The sequence below is a fragment of the Euleptes europaea genome, chromosome 9 (genome assembly GCF_029931775.1).
Source record: "Euleptes europaea isolate rEulEur1 chromosome 9, rEulEur1.hap1, whole genome shotgun sequence".
In the NCBI taxonomy this organism is placed as follows: Eukaryota; Metazoa; Chordata; class Lepidosauria; order Squamata; family Sphaerodactylidae; genus Euleptes; species Euleptes europaea.
Window position 1 is genome coordinate 9,274,014 of NC_079320.1, and position 20,079 is coordinate 9,294,092.

Sequence of the window (20,079 nt, forward strand, 5' to 3'; positions counted from 1 at the left end):
AAAGTATGAGCCAAGGGTAGACAAATTATCAGCATGCACACAACAGCAAAAATCACATTAATTGTTCAAAAGCATGTCTTTTGATAAAAAGTTGTTTGTATCATTGAAAGCTCAATGTAGTGGAAACTGCGGAAGACAATTGTACTCACGAGGAGGTAGATGGTGGTCAATGCAGCCCTTCCCCATGTGAGAGCAATCTCAGGTCATTAACTTGCACACAGCACTGTAAATGATGAGCACCTGGTGATGGGGGAAACGGTTAGTTTTCACTCTGTTAAAAGAAGGGGAGGGCTTCAGCCAGCCAGCCAGGAGGAGGGCGTCTGGACGGCTGCCAGAGAAGAAGCGGCTTGCTTGCCTCCCAGGAGACAACTTCCCATCCTTATTTCAGATTCAGCCTGGATAAAGGGTATTTTTTGTTAAAGATTACTTAGCCTGGGTAAAAGGGTTTATTTTTTGTTTAATAAAACTGTGTACTTTGTTTTCCCCCAACACTTGCCTGTTGGAATCATTTCCTTACCTAACCATGGGTAATACACTCTGTTATTGTGTTTTTCTTTTAAGGCAAAAAGATGTTAACATATGAGTTGTTTTTTCTAAACTTAAACCTCAGTATTCAGGTTAAATTGCCGCATTGGCACTCGGCGATAAATAAGTGGGTTTGGGGTTGCAGTTTGGGCATTCGTTCTCTAAAAGGTTCGCCATCACTGGCATATATGTTTAAGAGGGGAGTGGACATGTTCATGGAGGAGAGGGCTATCTATGGATACTAGTCATGATGGATGCCTATTCTCTCCAGGATCAGAGGAGCATGCCTATTATATTAAGTGCTGTGGAACACAGGCAGGATAAATGCTGCTGCAGTCGTCTTGCTTGTGGGCCTGGTTGGCCACTGTGCGAACAGGCTGCTGGACTTGATGGGCCTTTGGTCTGATTCAGCGGGACTTCTCTTGTGTTCTTCAAACACACAGGCTGGTTAGACATCACAGACCACAAATTGTTCATGACGTTACCCAGCCTGAAACTCTCATGCTGGCCTGCTACCCCTGTTACACCCCAAACTGAGATTAAAGACTTCCCTAACCAGGAAGTGTTCAAAGTGGCCACAGTTTGTTATGATATCCAAATTTGGGAGCATCAACAAACTGAGGTTTGTTTCTTTTTTGCCCACAAACCAGGATTCTAAACAACAGTTTAATTGTCATTTAGAAACTCAGTATCTGGGCAAGAAATCAACACCAGCAAATCACAGCACACTGTGATCACGCTGAAGATTTCCTAAACTAGGAAGCGAGTAATCTCAGCACCACACATGAAAGGAGGAACTAGGGAGCTTGAACACAACATTCACAACATGATTCCTTTACAGTTCCTTTGTAGCCTCTCTTTCTCCCCATGAAGACCCAAAGCTGCTTATAACACAATTCTCCCCAACCACTTTTTATCTTCACAGGGAGCAATCCTAAACAGGTCTACTCAGAAATAAATCCAATTTTATTCAGTGGGGCTTGGTCCCAGGAAAGTATTCTTAGGATTGCAGTGACAACAACCCTGCGAGGTAAGCTAGGCTGAAAAAGGCTGACTGGCCCACGGTCACCCAGCCAGCTCTGGGATGGGAAATACTGAAGATTTGGGGGGCAGAGCCTAAGGAGGGCAGGGTTTGGGGGGAGGGATTTAAATGCCATAGATTCCAATTGCCAAAGCAGCCATTTTCTCCAGGGGAACTGATCTCTATCAGCTGGAGATCAGTTGTAATAGCAGGAGCCCCCCACCAGCCACCACCTAGAGGTTGGCAACCCTACTCCAGCCCCCTGTCCCATGACTTCTCACAACTGCTGTTACTTCCACGAAGCTCAGTGCATCTCATACTGTCACCTGGGAGTAAAAGTTGGATCCCAAGTCTGGAAAGATTGAACACTACTACACTATGCAAACCAGCCAAAGGACTGAAAAGGTAAAGGTCCCCTGTGCAAGCACCGGGTCATTCCTGACCCATGGGGTGATGTCACATCCCAACGTTTATGAGGCAGACTTTCTTTACGGAGTGGTTTGCCAGTGCCTTCCCCAGTCGTCTTCCCTTTACCCCCAGCAAGCTGGGTACTCATTTTACCGACCTGGGAAGGATGGAAGGCCGAGTCAACCTTGAGCCGGCTACCTGAAACCAACTTCCATCGGGATCGAACTCAGGTCGCGAGCAGAGCTTTTGACTGCAGTACTGGAGCTTACCACTCTGCGCCACGGGGCTCATAGTCGGAGGATTACTTAGCTCTAAATCTTTGTCTGTTAGCACAATCTGGTCTTCAAAATCCAGACTTCAAAATCCAAATTAATGCCGCAATGTTTTCACTGTACATGAGTTTACAGCACATTGCCTCTATCAAAGCAGCAGCCAACGCGGCTGTAAATATCAAGTCGCCAAAAATAGACAAGAGGCACGTGGCTCTCTATTCATGCGAAAGCCTGCCGCAAAAGCAGCTTGCTTCTCAAAGAAACAAACAAAAAACAGGAGCCTTATGCAGGCGTATTCATAGTCAGCGTTTTAAAGAACGAAGGGGCCTTCTCTACTCAATGCAACATGATGCTCTGAACAGTTACATTTCATAGTTCATTCATTTGTAAGCACAGAAACACAAAGGGATCTTGGAGAAAGGAGCTCAGGCAGAATTTCAGCAGAAGTCTGGAGAGCTACAGAACAGAACTGCAGAGAGAAAAGGGACGAGGCAACCAGTCAAGAAGTAGGAAATTACTGGAAAGATAGAATAAATCACATTGCTTCCCTAATAGTTAAATGACTTACAGCTGTTAGTTTGTAAACTGGTTGCGGGTTCCTGGCTTGTTCCTTTCTCTTCTGAGCAAAGCTTTTCAGAACATTAAGTCATTGCCATATATGAACTGAATTGTTTTAAAAGCCCCCCTCCCCAGAAAGCTAAGAGATATGGTAAGTTGAGCCACACTGTATATATAACATGGTATTTACTGCAAAGAATGTGTAGACTGTATGTAGAAGACTGAAATAGTAATATAATTGTATCTCCCTACTCCCTTAAAAGAGTAGGGAGATATATAGAGAGTATAAAAAGTTAATAGGTAGAGTCTGGTACTCTGCACTGTTGGTCTTGACTGGTGGAGTCAACGTTCATGAACGGATCATGAAGCAACTCTCTCAAAGAGCCAGCATGGTGGTATGGTTAAGAATGGTAGTTTGGAGCAGTGATCTCCAGAACCAGGTTTGATTCTCCACTCCTCCACTTGAGCGGTGGAGGCTAATCTGGTGAACTGGATTTGTTTCCCCACTCCTACACACAAAGCCAGCTGGGAGACCTTGGGCCAGTCACACTCTCTCCACCCCACCTACCTCACAGGGTGTCTGTTGTGGGGAGAGGAAGGGAACACAATTGTAAGCCGGTTTGATTCTCCCTTAAGTGGTAGAGAAAGTCGGCATATAAAAACCAACTCGTATTCCTTCTTTTTTTGCCTTCTTTGCTTTAGGACAGGGGTGGGAAACGTCAGGCCCGTGGGCCGTTTAAGGCCCGCAAAATTATTTGGTCTGGCCCTTCGTGGGTCCTGGCAGATCTCTAGCTCAGAAGGATTTAAGACTGGTGATCCACCCCCTCCCGCAGACAAGAATAGACTCTATTCAAGGCGTATGTGAGTTTGTTTTGCCGAGAAAAGGAACCTTTTTCCTCCTTTGCAGAAGAGTCGTTAGCTATGGAGCTGCTAGGACCACCCAAGAAACTGTGTTAACCCTTTCCTACCTGGGCCAGGGAGAAACGTATTCCCTCTGTACTACAAGAGGGCTGGGGGTGGAAGTGGCAACAATGGAGGGGTTGAAGGAGGCAGGGCCAGAATGCGCGGGGGGGGGGGGAGTTCTTAGCGGAGGCAGCAGGAGCCAGCTGTAGAATACAACCCCGACCATGTGGAGCAGGTGCAACTCCGGCATGCGGCTGGACAGCTATGCCCAGCTGGTTCAACAGACCATCCTGTACCACCAGGTGGGCAAGTGCGCCACTGGTTGGATGCCTGCCTGCCCGTGCGGGGGGGTCAACTGGGGCAGCTGCCTACTTGGGGCTTGGTCAGCTAATTTTTAAGTTGATAATTTTGTATGGCCTGTGAATGATGTTATAAATATCCAAATGGCCCTTGGCGGAAAAATGGTTTCCCACCCCTGCTTTAGGAGAAACAGGATTCTGCTTTATATTGAATTAGAGCATTGGTCCAGCCAATCCAGAACAACCTACTCCTACTGGTAGATCTTTTAAACTACAATTAAACTACAGCAATGCTGACTCTGAACTTGGGCAGATCATGAGAGGGAAGGCAGGAAGGAATGGGCCAGTGGTCGGCTCTTGTGGCCCTTTTTTACATGCCCAGGGTAATCCCAATCACCACTTTGGGGTCAGGAAGGAATTTTCCTCCAGGCCACATTGGCCAGGGATCCTGGAGGGTTTTTTGCCTTCCTCTGGGCATAGAGCAGGGGTCGGGGGGGGGGAGGTAGTTGTGAATTTTCTGCGCTGTGCAAAGGGTTGAACTAGATGATCCTTTTGGTCCCTTCCAGTTCTACATTTTTACAGATTCCAGGGACTAGGACCTTATACATGAAAATTACATGCTATATCACATAAAACATTAAAATTGGACAACGGGGATTAAAGGTGAATCCTGGATCTGAAAAGGTAGAAGACTGAACTACAGTATCTATCATTGCCTTCCTCCAGCAGATGAAGACTGATTTGTTTTGTCCCTTCACATACCTTCCTTCCTATTCACGTGTTTCATTTGTGTTTTTAATTGTTTTTATACTATGTATTTCAAAAGCTTGTTTTAATGTTTTGCTCCCCATCTTGGGGACCCTCAGCTATGTGGAAAGGTGGGCACAGAAATGTTGTAAATCACTAAAAATATATATAACACGATGGGTCATGATGCAGATAAGGTGAGCTGTTTAATTTGGAATGCCACTTTCAGAACTAGACCCCCAAAGAATGCAATGCTTATGCTTGCTCTATATCAGTGGTTTCCAAACTTTTCGGACCACTGCCCCCTTGGTTCCACAAACTCAACCCCAGCACCCCCTAACCTATCCCATAAAAAGCATTATTCAAAATAGGGGACTCACTAAAGAAGATAACAATAAAATTTCAAAACAGTAACAATTAATTGCATATCTATTCAAAATCAAATTAAAAATTTTTAGTTGAAATTTATTCAATGAAACTGATGAACTTGATCCAGTGGTACCAGCTCTTCAAAGTCTGGGAAAAAATGCTGGTAGTTTCCACCAAATTTGCCAGCATGGTGCCATAGCTTGATCTATTGTAACTTAGTGAATGACACAGTTGGGGGGCCACCTCTAGCACCCTCTGCTGCCCCCTTGCCTCTTAGTGCCCCCTCTAGGTAATCCCACCGCCCCCCAGAGGTGGTACTGCCCACTTTGGGAACCACTACTCTATGACTTATCTTCTTTAATGCTCTATTTGCATAACACTGTACCAACAAAGAGAGAGATTTACCAGACGTTATTGATGGGTTTTGTCTACTGGGAATAAAGATAGATGATGAAATGAAACTGTATCTCTCGTTACAGAAATCAAGAGAAAAAGAGCCTTCTTGCCCTCAGTAACGTTTAAACTTGCTGTTTTCTAAACCAGCATTTCTCAACCTGTGGTTTCCAACCCAAAAGTGGGATGCAAGGTTTGTGAGAGTGGACTTCTGCAGTTTAATTGATTTGCAGTTTTATTGATTTGTCCCTACTCTTTTTAAGTAGGTCACCATATCAAGTAAATTCAGGTTTGTGGGTCACCACACCAAAAAGGCTGGAAACCACTGCTCTAAGCATCAAGACACAATGTTCCCTGGTTCCTTACTATCAGAACTGTCTTCACTGCACGACACATATTTCCCAAATGAACTCCCATGCTACAATTAACAGGAAAATAGGCCACGGATTTATAAGCCATCGCCACCAAAATCAAGGTGATTCTTATCAAAGGAAACGTCACTTTTTTCAGCCACCAGCTGGGAACTTCAGCTTTTTACATCCCTTTCTCCCCCCAGAAGAGGACAATGGGGGTTACCACACTTTGTATTCCCAGCGATGTATTAAGAGTTTGAAAATGTTATTAAAAACATCGCTTTAAAAGGGTTTTTGGATACTACGGCTAATAAATGGTTGGAAAATGTCTTCACAGCTAAAGGGGCCGAACAAAGTGCAAACAGTATTTTTTATAACGTTTTCAAGCTCTTAATACATCGGTGGGAATACATAGAAAGTGCGAACAGTATTTTTTATAACGTTTTCAAACCCTTAATACATCGCTGGGAATACAAGTGCGGTAACCCCCAATGTTCTCAACCGTTGCAGACAAGTTCTTACAGCAGTTTTGTCTCCATTGTTTTCACTGTGCCATTCAACATATGCTAATGAAACACTAGCAGATTGCGTTGGTGTTCTGGAAAAAATAAAGATGTATAGAAATGAAGATACGTGCTAAACTGGTTGATAATTCTCTAAAGCAGTCCTTGGCCCTTAAGTTTTGAAGGGTGGAAAAGAACCCAAAACACTGGTGTATAGCAAACCAATATAAACCAATATAAAATTAATCAATAAAAAGGTTAATCTTTTAATTAATTAAATTAATCAATAAAAAGAGAGCATGCTAATCAAATTTGCAGATAACACCAAGTTAGGAGGGGTAGTTAATACCCTGGAAGATAGGGTCAGAGTTCAGAATGACCTCGATAGACTGGAGAGCTGGGCCATAAGCAATAAAATGGATTTCAATAGGGAGAAGTGTAAAGTACTTCACCCAGCCAGGAACAGCATAAGGCACAGGTACAGGATGGGAGATAGTTGGCTTGACAACAGTACATGTGAAAGAGATCTGGGAGTCTTAGTGGACCACAAACTGAACATGAGTCAACAGTGTGATATGGCAGCTAAGAAGGCCAATGCAATTCTGGGCTGCATCAATCGGAGTATTGTGTCTAGATCAAGGGAAGTAATACTACCACTGTATTCAGCATTGGTCAGACCTCACTAGGAATACTGTGTCCAGTTTTGGACTCCACAATTTAAGAAGGATGTTGACAAGTTGGAGCGTGTCCAGAGGAGGGCGACCAGAATGGTCAAAGGTCTGGAATCCATGCCCTATGAGGAGAGACTTAGGGAGTTGGGTTTGTTTAGTTTGGAGAAGGTTGAGGGGAGACATGATAGCCATGTTTAAATATTTGAAGGGATGTCATGTTGATGAGGGAAATAGCTTGTTCTCTGCTGCTCCAGAGACTAGGACACGGAGTAATGGATTTAAACTAATAGAAAAGCGATTCCACCTTAACATTAGGAAGAACATTCTGACGGTGAGGGATGTTCGATGGTGGAATGCACTGCCTCAGAGGGTGGTGGAGTCCCCGTCTTTGGAGGTCTTTAAGCAGAGGCTGGATGGCCATCTGTCGGGAGTGCTTTGATTGTGGGATCCTGCATGATGTGGGGAGGGTTGGGGTCACTGGGGATGTTGGGGGAGGTAGTTGTTAATTTCCGGCATTGTGCAGGGGGTTGGACTAGATGGCCCTGGTGGTCCCTTCCAACTCTATGATTTTATGATTGGTCAAAAAGATTGGCTGAGGCCCAGTGGTGGAGCATCTGCTTGGCATGCCAAATACCGCACCAATTAATTCCGTCATTCATCAGTTGTAGCAAAAGAAAACTCTAAAATGGGTGACACCAAGTTGATCAGTTGACCATCAATGTATAATGAATAATTTATTGCAGTTATTGACCAGTATTACAGAGTTAAAATATAATTAAACAACAATGGTTCAATACAAGGGAAAAAAGCAACATGATCATTTGAGCTAGGTTTAAGACTCTGCATCAGCTTTAGTATAGTTCCCCCATGTCTTACATATCCCAAGACAGAATTTAGCTACTTGTCTGGATACCCAGTGGTTTTTAATCAGTCCCAATCAGACAACAGATATTCCAGTTGACCATCTAATACAGGTCACTGCAAGCCTTAAACTCAGCTCTTGTACTGTTACACTTTTTGTTGATGTATTCGATTTTTTTTTACCCATAAGGTCTCGTGGCAACTTACAACATTAAAACAGTAATAAATGAGTTAAAACCAACATAAAAGCAGATAAATATAAAATATTAACATTAAAATGTTGAACTATTAAAATATGTGGTTAGTACCATACCACTTACAAAACGACCCAAACTTGTGGATTACAGCCCAAAGGCCAACCTAAACAATTTGGCCTTGCATGCCCTGAGGAAACTAAAGACCACCAGCAGAGCACGGGTGTCATCAGAGAGTGCATTCCACAGGGTAGGGGCCACAACTGAGAAGGTCCTTCCCCTGGTGACAGCCATCCTGGGGCCGGGTACCGGCAAGAGGCCCCTGTAGGACGCCTGAAGGGAATACGGGAGGTTGTAATGAAGAAGAGTTGGTTTTTATATGATGACTTTCTCTACTACTTAAGGGAGACTCAAATCTGCTTACAATCACCTTCCCTTCCCCTCCCTACAACAGACACCCTGTGAGGTAGGTGAGGCTGAGAGAGAGTGACTAGCCCAAGGCCACCCAGCTGGCTTTGTTTGTAGGAGTGGGGGGGGGGATCCAATTCACCAGATTAGCCTCTGCCGCTCAGGTGGAGGAGTGGGGAATCAAACCCAGTTCTCTAGATCAGAGTCCACCGTTCCAAACCACTGTTCTTAACCACTAGATCACGCTGAGAGAGGTGGTAGTGTAGGCATGAGGGTCCAGACCGCTAAGGTCTATTAACATTGCTATTAATGCTAACCAGAGAACCCCTTTAACCAGAAGATGAAGCTGCTGTTTGGAGATGGGTTCAGATTCTGTTTAATGGGAACTCTGGTTATCAACGGCTGCAGTTAAGAACAGGAAATTCGTTCCCACAAAGGATGCTTGCAAACTTGGCTTCTAACCTCTTAACTCCATAAGCCCAATACATGACTAGGGAGCAGAACATGGAAATCATTTGGAACAACAGCAAGAAAAGCCATGAACTGGAACAATACCAACTATACAGAAGTTCAAAAACTGAGAGGAGGGTTCTATTTAAGTTTTAGCGCTATATTAGCTTCTATGGTTTCTGACAGCTTTTCAAAAATAAATACACTCAAAGTGAATCTGCCTGCCTCAGGCAAACCTTTAAAAACCTAAAGCTTTGCTAAACACAGGAATAGAGTGTTAGAACGGAAAACATATTAAGAGTTCAAATAAAGTCAAGTGGGACTTTATTTGTGAACAGGGAACGATTGATAACAGACCATTTCTCAAAGCTGCTATGAAGACATGGTAGGCCGAAACCTTTAATTTAATTTGAAAACGGCGACAAAACTGATTTCTAGGAAAGATTTACCAGCACAGGATGTTCAGAGAGACTTTTACAAAACATATTGTTACATCTGCAAAGCCCAATTTTACTCCATCAAATCCTCTAGACCATATAGCGGGGTTGGGGAAAGGGAGAAGACACTTTTCCAGACAGGAACGGTGTAATGTCTATTTCCTCACAAACACTAAGCAACAATCTAAGCCGACATACGTACTGTAGATCAAATACCTGAGAGAAAACAGGAAACATTTCCGCCCACGGAAGTGTTAAGTCACAACGAGGGTTTAACTTTATTTTTTCACTATATCTACGGTACATGGTTTCAATGTACAAATGTTTCACTTGCCTTCTTATCGTGCATGTTGTGTGTGCGTGTGTGTAAACTGCCATCAAGTCACAGCTAATTTGCAGCAACCCCAGCAAGGGGCACTCAAGGCAAGTGACAAGCAGAGGTGGTTTGCCACTGCCTTCCTCTGATCTGTCTTCCTTGGAGGTTTCCCTTCCAAATACTCACCCTACTTAGTTTCCGAGATCTGATTGGACTACACCAATCTGCCTTCCCTCCTGATCCTTTTTATTAGGGGAGCAGATTATTAATCTCAATTTGTAACTGGATCTGAGAGGGCAAATGAATTAGCAAAGCCCACTTAATACTAGAAAAAAAACTCCAGGATTTGGACACAGTTCAGGAATATTCACCTAACCTCCTGCTGCAGGAGAAGCTCTGGGGTAGTAAAATTTTAGAATTTATTCATTTTATGTGGGATTTCTGATCCCGCCTAAATCATTCAGGAGGACAATCCAGAAAGAAATCTCAGTTGTCTTTGCTTGTACCATCAAGCTCAGGAGAAATATTTATTGCAATGCAGTAGGGTTTTCAAGGCAAGAGATGTTCAGAGGTGGTTTGCCATTGCCTGCCTCTGCATCATGAACTTGGTATTCCTTGGATGTCTCCCATCCAAATACTTGCCATCTGCTTAGCTTCTGTGATCTGACGAGATCAGGCTAGCCTAGGCTATCCCCGTCAGGGCAGCATTACTCTTAAGCAAGGCTTTTTACTAAGATGAGTAAGCCACCATTCATCCCCCCCAAAAAAAAAAAAATTAGTAAGGCTTTCTCGGTAACCCTGTCACATCATAGCTTGGGGCTGTTTGCAAAAGATAAGCCAGCATTTGAATTTGCAAGCATCTTTTTGCTTCCCTCAAAGGCCTTCTGTTGAAAAGACAAGGAGAAAAATTAATGACTAGATGCATCGCTTCCAAAGTTGATGAAACAGAAATGCTTTGCTGGGTGTGTGTGTGCTGTTGGTGCTGGAGTGACTCATGACAGCCAGGAGAACCTTAAGTCCGGGTGAGAGAACACATTTAAGTATTAATACAGGTATTCATTGCAGCACAGAAGGATCTTCTAGGTACCCACTCTCCCCTTACTACTCTTTCGGTAAACATGACTGAGTTGGTGCAGTATGGATACAGAAATCAGACTCCCAATATTCAAATTATAAAGGTTTAATAGAAGAATAATGCACATTTTCTCAATGCAGCAGAACTGAGCAGAGATTAAAAGAGAATAAACACAATCATCCCCACCCTGTTCTAAACTTCTCCCTAACAGATGTTAAAAGAACAGGCACTTTCTCCTTGGTGGTACAGGGCCTCAGAAAAATTTCATTACCTTGGCCTTCAGAGGTGGGATTTCTCCCATTGTCCCTCGACACATGATTGAGATGGAGATCCTAGGTAGCGGCTGAGTCCTTCATGGCTTGAGATGAAATGGCTAAGAGCAACGACAAAATGGCTAAGAGAAACTAACTGTATCCTCTTCCTGATCAGAGTTTATATATCCCCCCTTGTGAAGATCCTTTCCTGTTCAAAGGGATGCTCTCCACTCTTTGATAATTCAAACTCTATCCCTAGGTGTGACTCTCTAGCTGAGGAAGAAGTTAGTATCTCGGTCCTCCCCATCTTGTGTCATTTGCAAACTACTACAGTGTGGCAGCCACTGCCATTTTAAAGTGATTTAAAATCACATTAAATCGCTGGAGACCAAGTCCTATGAGGAAAAGTTGAAGGAGCTGGGTATGTTTAGCCTGAAGAGGAGAAGACTGAGAGGGGATATGATAACCATCTTCAAGTACTTGAAGGGCTGTCATATAGAGGATGGTGCCAAGTTTTTTTCTGTTGCCCCAGGTCGGACCAGAACCAACGGGTTGAAATTAAATCAAAAGAGATTCCGTCTAGACATTAGGAAGAACTTTCTAACAGTTAGAGCGGTTCCTCAGCGGAACAGGCTTCCTTGGGAGGTGGTGAGCTCTCCTTCCCTGGAGGTTTTTAAGAAGAAGCTAGATGGCCATCTGTCAGCAATGCTGATTCTATGAGCTTAGGCAGATAATGAGAGGGAGGGCATCTTGGCCATCTTCTGGGCATAGAGTAGGGGTCACTGGGGGTGTGGGGGGACGATAGTTGTGAATTTCCTGCATTGTGCAGGGGGTTGGACTAGATGACCCTGGTGGCCACTTCCAACTCTATGATTCTAAAAATGCCGCGAGGGCCTGATCTTAATCAGGCCTGCAGTGTGGCAGGCTGAGGAGCTCTTGTCCCTCCCTTCCCCGCCACGGCTGTTTCAGCAATTGAAAAGGTCCGGGGAGGGGCAAGAGTGAGGTTTTGTAGGCCGGATCAGAATCAAGCCCTTGCAGCATTTTAAAAATAACTTTAAAATGGCAGCGGGACCCCTGTGGCGGCCACGAGGATGCTGTCACATCTAGTTTAGCCCTAAGATTTAATTTAGCTCAAGCAGCTCTTCCTTTGTTAGCTAGCAGAAGCAAGTTAAAGACATTCTGGCACTCCCTAGGCATGTACACAGAGCACACAGAATAAGAATGCTGGGGTGCAGGTGAGGTTGCCAACCTCCAGGTGATACACTATAGACAGACAGTACCTCCTAAAATAAAATTTTACAACATAGATTATGAACATATAATCTTTTAAAACAAGCTCAACATAAGTAGGTTATAACTTGCCAAGAGACAGTCATCAAAAAATATTTCAATACAACTAATATACAAAAATAAGCACGACCTGTTGAACCAACAATTTGAATTCATATTGAATTGTACCACCTGTTTAATATATATTTGTAAGATTATTTCATACACTGCTATATAAGCAGATTTTGTATGTTACATCTACTATGTTTATTTTTGTACATTAGTTGTGTTGAAATATTTTTGATGATTATCTCATGGTGAATTTTTAACATACTTATGTTCAACTTATTTAAAAGATTATATGTTTATAATCTATGTTGTAATATTTTATTTTAGGAGGTTCTCTCTGACTATAGTGTGTCTAGGTAACATTTTTAGTACTTTCTCATTCTTCCCTGTTTTTTCTTGGTTATATAACCTCCAGGTGATGGCTAGAGATCTCTCACTATTACAACTGATCTCCAGGTGACAGAGATCAGCTCCCCTGGAGAAAATAGCCGCTTTGGAAGGTGGACTCTTATGGCACTATACCCCATTGAAGTCCCTCCCCTCCTCAAACCCTGCCCTTCTCAGCCCCCCCCCCCAATCTCCGGGTAGTCCCCAATGGGGAGCTGGCTATTCTAGGTACAGGGTATCTCTCCACAATAACCCAAAGAATTCACCTGAGTAGGATTCTGAGGATAGGTGCTTAGGATTTCTCCCTAAAAGAGATTTTGTTTAGCACCTGCTTTGGGCAGGTAAGGGCAGAATTAAAACCACTGCAGCTGTAAACATATCCAGCCAACTGTCTTGCAATATACAACTACTAGGCAAGCAAGCTACAGGGAGCCCGAAAAAGCATAAGCAGTACAAAATATATTTACACATACATACAAAGCAAACCAAAGACAGGCAACAGATTTCCCTATTGTGCAGTGACATCGTAGTTACTGAGTAGACAGACACAAAGCAGCTGGGTTGTCTGACAGTTATATGCCATCCACCATCTACAGCTTTCCAATATACAGGCTGGGTCTCCCATACGTCAACTTGTTCCTATGGCAGAGGAGGAAGAATTGTCTCTCGGCTGTGACTATAACCACATTTCTACAGTGATAATCACTGGATCCTAAGGTTAACCAACACAACTTCATTTAAAAGTTCTAAAAGAAAGCAGAGCCAAAGGGTCTTGGAAGATGAGAAACAAGAATCCAGCATTTTAGTGTTCTTAAACTTCCTAAATACATGATTCAGAAGCAAAATTATTTCACTGTCTTTATTGCACAGACAATTGTCTTTTGGTTCACTATTTTCCACAGTCTTAAAACATATTTTAAGTATGTGTATACAGAACTGAGGCCTTGGAATGGGGAACAATGACAGGGGAAAAGTTAATTCCCAATTAGCTAACCACAACAAACAGAGCACTTTTACTGAGAGTTTAAGCAAGACAGGTTGGTGAGTTATCTTTCACCAGGCTCTCTTATGCAGGCAGTTTAACACATTCTTAAAAGCAGTGGTACACTACTGTAGAAGCACACCTATTGAAGCTATCTAACATCTTACTGGGAACTGCAGGCTCAGCTTGCTGCAGCTATGTCAGAATTTGTTTTTCAAGAAACAGTGCCAAAAGTGACTTATTTGGAAGTCTGCATTTTCCTATTAAATAGATACTACTGTCCAAGGGCTCATCACAGAATCAGTGTGGTATAATGGTTAGAGAATATTGCAAGGCCAGTTAATGTATGCTTCTCCCATCTGTTCCTGCCTGGGAATTAAGTTCTCAAGGAGAGGCTCTTCTGACAGTTCCATCAATCAAAGAAGCTAATCTGATGGGTACATTGAGAGGGAGCCTTTTCGGTGGTGGGCCCACAGTGACAGAACAACCTCCCCAGGAAGGTACACCTGGCCCTTCGATCTTTAGGAGGCAGTTGAAAACGGCTTTATTTAGGACCGCGTTTGATTAATTTGCTATTAGTCCTAAATCGTGATTTTAATTTTGAGGTTTTTAAGGTGGTGTAGCGGTTAAGAGTGGTGGTTTGGAGTGGTGGACTCTGATCTGGAGAACTGGGTTTGATTCCCCACTCCTACACATGAAGCAAGCTGGGTGACCTTTGGCTAGGTACACTCTCTCAGCCCCACCTATCTCATAGGGTGTCTGTTGTGGGGAGGGGAAGGGAAGGTGATTGTACACATGAACACATGAAGCTGCCTTCTACTGAATCAGACCCTTGGTCCTTCAAAGTCAGTATTGTCTACTCAGACTGGCAACAGCTCTCCAGGGTCTCAGGCAGAGGTCTTTCATATCGCCTACCTGCCTAGTCTCTTTAACTGGAGATGCCGGGGATCAAACCTGGGACCTTCTGCATGCCAAGCAGATGTTCTACCACTGAGCCACAGCTCCTACCCATAGGACTGGTCCATCCACCCATCCATTCTCATTTTTCATCCCTCCTGTTCTCCAAAGAGCTCGTGGCAGTGTCCATGGTTCTCCTTTTAAGCTGGTTTGATTCTTCCTTAAGTGGTAGAGAAAGTCGGCATATAAAAACCAACTGTTGTTCTTCTTATGTATTTTATCTATATTGTAAGCCGCTTTGACCTCCGTAAGGAAGAAAGGCGGCTCATGAATCTTTTAAATAAAAAATGCTCAGTCTAGCCTATTCACAGAGTTGTTGTAAAGATAACATGGAGGAAAAGGAAAACCATGGAGCTCTCTGGAGGAGGGATGAAAAATGAGGATGGATGGGTGGATGGACCAATCATATGAGCCGCTGAGCAAGCAAGGCAGCAACTTTATGGCATCAAACATTGCCTGGGGTCTAACCACATGCAAACCGCCACCCTTGCACCGTTCAAAAAAGAAATGTGTAGATAGACAGTGGCCAGCTATGGGCCATTATCTGGAGGGACCACATGCATTCCTGCCAAAAACAACGACAACAAAGGAAACAAGAGTAAGATTCTGACTTCTTAGAACAGAAAAAAAAAAATGAGAGAAGAAACAACAGGGAGGAAAAGAACAACTGTGTAATCAAGAATGTTTGGTTTCCACCACTGTGTTTACCATCCATTGTGGATGTGAACATAAAGCCCCAAGCCTGAGACAGAAAGGTCATGACCCTCTTTCACAAAGTTTTACAAGCTGATAAGAGTAGAAAGGTGGCTCTCAGATCTGTCTTTCCAGTAAGTTTTTCCCCCACTTCCTACTTTGTCAGGAATTTTCCCAGGACTGAAAGTGACAGTTCAGGTGACTGGGTTTAGGGTCTGGCAAGCTTAATGAATATCCAAAAAGAGTTTGTACAGTCAGAGAAAGTACGGTAACTCTTAATTAGCATCACTCTGCATAGAAGAGAGCATGCTTTATAAGCAAACTGTGTGCCATCACAGTTGTAAAGGTTTATTCCAGCTTTTTCTGGGTGTAACCAAGCTACAATTCAACAAGGGAAGAATCCCAGGTCAAAAGGTTGAATGCATGAAGCCACCTTATACTGAATCACACCACTGGTCCATCAATGTCCGTATCCTCGATGCAGACTGGCAGCAGCTCTCCAGGGTCCCAGACGGAGGTCTTTCGCATCACCTACGACCTGATCCTTAACTGGAGCTGCTGGGGATTGAACCTGGGACCTTCTTCATGACAAGCAGATGCTCTACCACTGAGCCATAGCCCGTCCCCAAAGGTGAGCTGGATAGACAGTAGTAACGATGGGGCACTGTTGATGGCTGAAGCACTGAACACACATGAACACGTGAAGCTGCCTTATACTGAATCAGAACCTTGGCCCAACAAAGTCAGCATAGTCTACTCAGATCAGCAGTGGCTCTCCAGGGCCTCAGGGTCCATCCCATCACCTACTTGCCTTGTTCCTTTAACTGGAGATGCCAGGGATTGAACCTGGGACCTTCTGCATGCCAAGCAGGTGCTCTACCATTGAGCCACAGCCCCTCCCCAGGACTCCCAGGACTATAAGAGACAGGAGCACTGCAGCACTGTCACCCGGCACATATGAGGCACACAAAAGTTGCTATACAACTAACAGAAAAAGATTTCTTCCACTCATCTGCATGACATTCTAGGAACTGTTTGAGCCCAGTAGACCAAAAAAGGCAGGTGAAGATCTTTGCCAACTATTTTTACTTTTAAAAATGGAAATAGGGCCTTGTGATGCATGAAATTTCGGCCGCTACTGTCAATAAATGTTATTCAATTATTTATTTATTTTTTAAAAATTAGGCTGCCTTTCCACCCAAATAGGGTCCCCACAAGGAGGTGAGATTAAAAGGACTGGCTTATGAGAGCCAGTGTGGTATAGTGGTAAAGAGTGGCGGACTCTGGAGAACCGGGTTTGATTTCCCACTCTTCCACATGAAGCCTGCTGGGTGACCTTGGGCTAGTCAGTTCTCTCCAAACTCTCTCAGCCCACCTACCTCACAGGGTGTCTGTTGTGGGGAGAGAAAGTGAAGGTGATTGTAAGCCAGTTTTAGATTCCTTAAAGGTAAAGAAAATCGGGGTATAAAAACCTGCTCTTCTTCTTATTCCACCATTGCTTAGGTAGGCACAAAACTGTTTTATAAGATCAGGACCAAAGTAGAGCTTATACAAAGATGCAATATATTATTTTACTGCTGGACCCTTGTGCCTCTTTTCCCAGGAACCTACTTTGGGGGTTACCGCACTTGTATTCCCAGCGATGTATTAAGAGTTTGAAAATGTTATAAAAAATACTGTTTGCACTTTCTATGTATACAGAAAGCCGATAGGAAGAAAATAGATTCCTTTGAAATGTGGTGTTGGAGGAGAGTGTTACGGATTCCGTGGACTGCCAAAAAAACAAATCAGTGGGTTATAGATCAAATCAAGCCTGAACTGACCCTAGAAGCTAAAATGACTAAACTGAGGCTGTCGTATTTTGGTCACGTCATGAGACGACAAGAGTCACTGGAAAAGACCGTCATGATAGGAAAAGTTGAGGGCAGCAGGAAAAGAGGAAGACCCAACAAGAGATGGATTGACTCAATAAAGGAAGCCACAGCCCTCAGTTTGCAAGATCTGAGCAAGGCTGTCAAAGATAGGACATTTTGGAGGACTTTCATTCATAGGGTCGCCATGAGTCGGAAGAGACTTGACGGCACTTAACACACACACGTGTATTCCCACCAATGTATTAAGAGTTTGAAAACGTTATGAAAAATACTGTTCGCACTTTGTTTGGCCCCTTTAGCTGTGAAGACGTCTTCCAACCATTTATAAGCCGTGGTATCCAAAAACCCTTTTAAAGCGATGTTTTTTATAACATTTTCAAACTCTTAACACATCGCTGGGAATACGAAGTGCGGTAATCCCCTTTGTAAGTTACTTAACCAGCTTACACTAGTTGTCATAATTACCTTGCCTCCACTCCCACCAGATTATTTGATAGGGCTTTTGAACTAGGAAGCCAAATAAGTTTTCCCGTTAGTGCTGGTGCAGTTAACTTTTAATACTTCAAAAGAGAGAACAGCTGCCGCTTCCACAACAGTCAAAATACTCTGCACTAAGCACGGAATTTTGAAAGGCTTAAAAGGGGCCTAGAGAATTCAGGCCATGGTCCTCAAAAATATGTATCTTAGCGTTTTAAATATATGTACAGTGTTTTCTCAAAAATTAACAGAGTTCAATGGGGCTAACCGGAGTAAATGTGCAAAACCCTCATAAACTTATTTTCTTTGAAAAAGTTTAAGATTAGGAGGGAAGGGGAACATCTCTGTACACAATTGTGTGGAAGTGCTTCCCCCTTTCCTTCTAAATTTAAAGTCTGCCTCCCTTCCACACTAGTGAAAGATCATACTCCAACGAAAGACCTCCCCTTCCCGTTTCAAGCTGCAAGACCAAAATGCAAGTTTATTTTCTACTGTACAACAATGTGCCATACAAGGACTTATAAGGTTGTCAAGTAGGGTGCAATTGACTTCTAAATTTAGACGCATGCCCTTTTAACTTAAAAACAAACAAACAAAAAACAAACCACAGCTTTGCCTCCACCATAGAAGATACTTTTTTTAACAAAAAAAAGTGCACTAAGAAAAGCAAGAAGCACATCACAGTTAGGGTTGTTGGCAAGAGTACAAAAGGAGGAAGGGAATTTCCTCAGTGTTATTGTCCAAGATGTCCAGCCACCTCAAAACAAGGCTATCTGCCTTCAATGCCTCAGAAGGGGGGGGGGAATTATTGTAAGACGGGTATGTACGTGGCTGTAAAATGTCATCCCTTACTTAATCACAAGCACCACTTAAGGGAGAGATCTGGAGTCTTTTGAAAAGGAACACATCTTTACCAGATGGAAGAGACTGTTAGGAAGAAGAGGGTGATTGATTGCAGGATTCCTATATTCCCAGGGTGGGAGGGAAGACAGCAAAAGCCCAGGGATGTTATTTCATTTCATGGCTACAGAAAAGAAACCACTAGGGAGCCTCCAAGCTGTTGTCTGGGGGGAGGGGGGGAGAACAGGCAGTTATATGGGCTACCCACCAAGACCTCGGTCATCTCTCACACACACCCATTTACCATAAGAAACACTGCAGGTGTGTCCATGTAAAAAACCCTTTCCATTTTAAATTGATGTTTTCAGGCAACACTTACTATTCACAGTGTTTTTTAAACACATGATTCAGCTCAACCTTCCAATGTCTAGGAGCAAATGTCCCCACAATGTAGAAACAGGCAGCAGTTTGGAATGGGGGGGGGGAGCCAACAAACACAGACCCCCCTCCCACTTCTCCAAGCAATACAAGACAACATATCAGACCACGCTCCAACAATGGCCTCCCCTAATCCTTTCCCTTCTTTGGCTTCCATGTTAATATGGGGGGGAGCACTTCTCAAGGAGAAAACCAAGAATATAAGTGCTGGGGGGGGGGAGGGGTTGCTATAAAGCTTCTCTCTCTCTCACTAAGAACCAAGCATATAACCCATAGTTTTTGTGCTGGGGGAGAGCTGCTATATATATATATATAAAAGAACAAGGCATATAACCCATCGCTTTTGTGCTTGAGGGCAAGAGCAGCTATAAAGCTGCTATATATATAAGAATCAGGCATATAATAGTCTTAATGTGGGGGGCGGCTGCTATCTATCTATCTATCTATCTACCTAAGAGCCAGGCATATAACCCATAGTTTGAGGGGGGGTGAGAGTTGCTATAAAGCTACTATATATATAAAAATAAGAACCAGGCATATAATAGTCTTAATGGGGGGGGGGGGCTGCTATCTATCTACCTACCTACCTACCTAAGAACCAGGCATATAACCCATAGTTTGAGGGGGGGAGAGAGAGCTGCTATAAAGCTGCTATATATATAAAAATAAGAACCAGGCATATAATAGTCTTAATGGGAGGGGGCGGCGGCTGCTATCTATCTATCTACCTACCTAAGAACCAGGCATATAACCCATAGTTTGAGGGGGGGTGAGAGTTGCTATAAAGCTGCTATATATATAAAAATAAGAACCAGGCATATAATAGTCTTAATGGGGGGGGCCTGCTATCTATCTATCTACCTACCTACCTACCTACCTACCTACCTACCTAAGAATCAGGCATATAACCCATAGTTTGAGGGGGGGGAGCTGCTATAAAGCTGCTATATAAATGTCAGGCATAGTTTTAATGCGGGAGAACTGCTATACATAAAAGCCAGGCATATAACCCAGTTTGTGGGGGGGGGGGAAGCTTCCATAAACGAAACCAGTGACAGGAAGAAACACACACTTAA

At 43.5% G+C, this 20,079-nt stretch overlaps 1 protein-coding gene across 1 annotated transcript in view; it reads right to left on the reverse strand.

Moving 5' to 3' along the window:
• MOB1B (MOB kinase activator 1B) overlaps positions 1-20,079 on the reverse strand; it is a 48,953-nt gene that overhangs the window by 28,351 nt on the left and 523 nt on the right. The window lies entirely within an intron of this gene.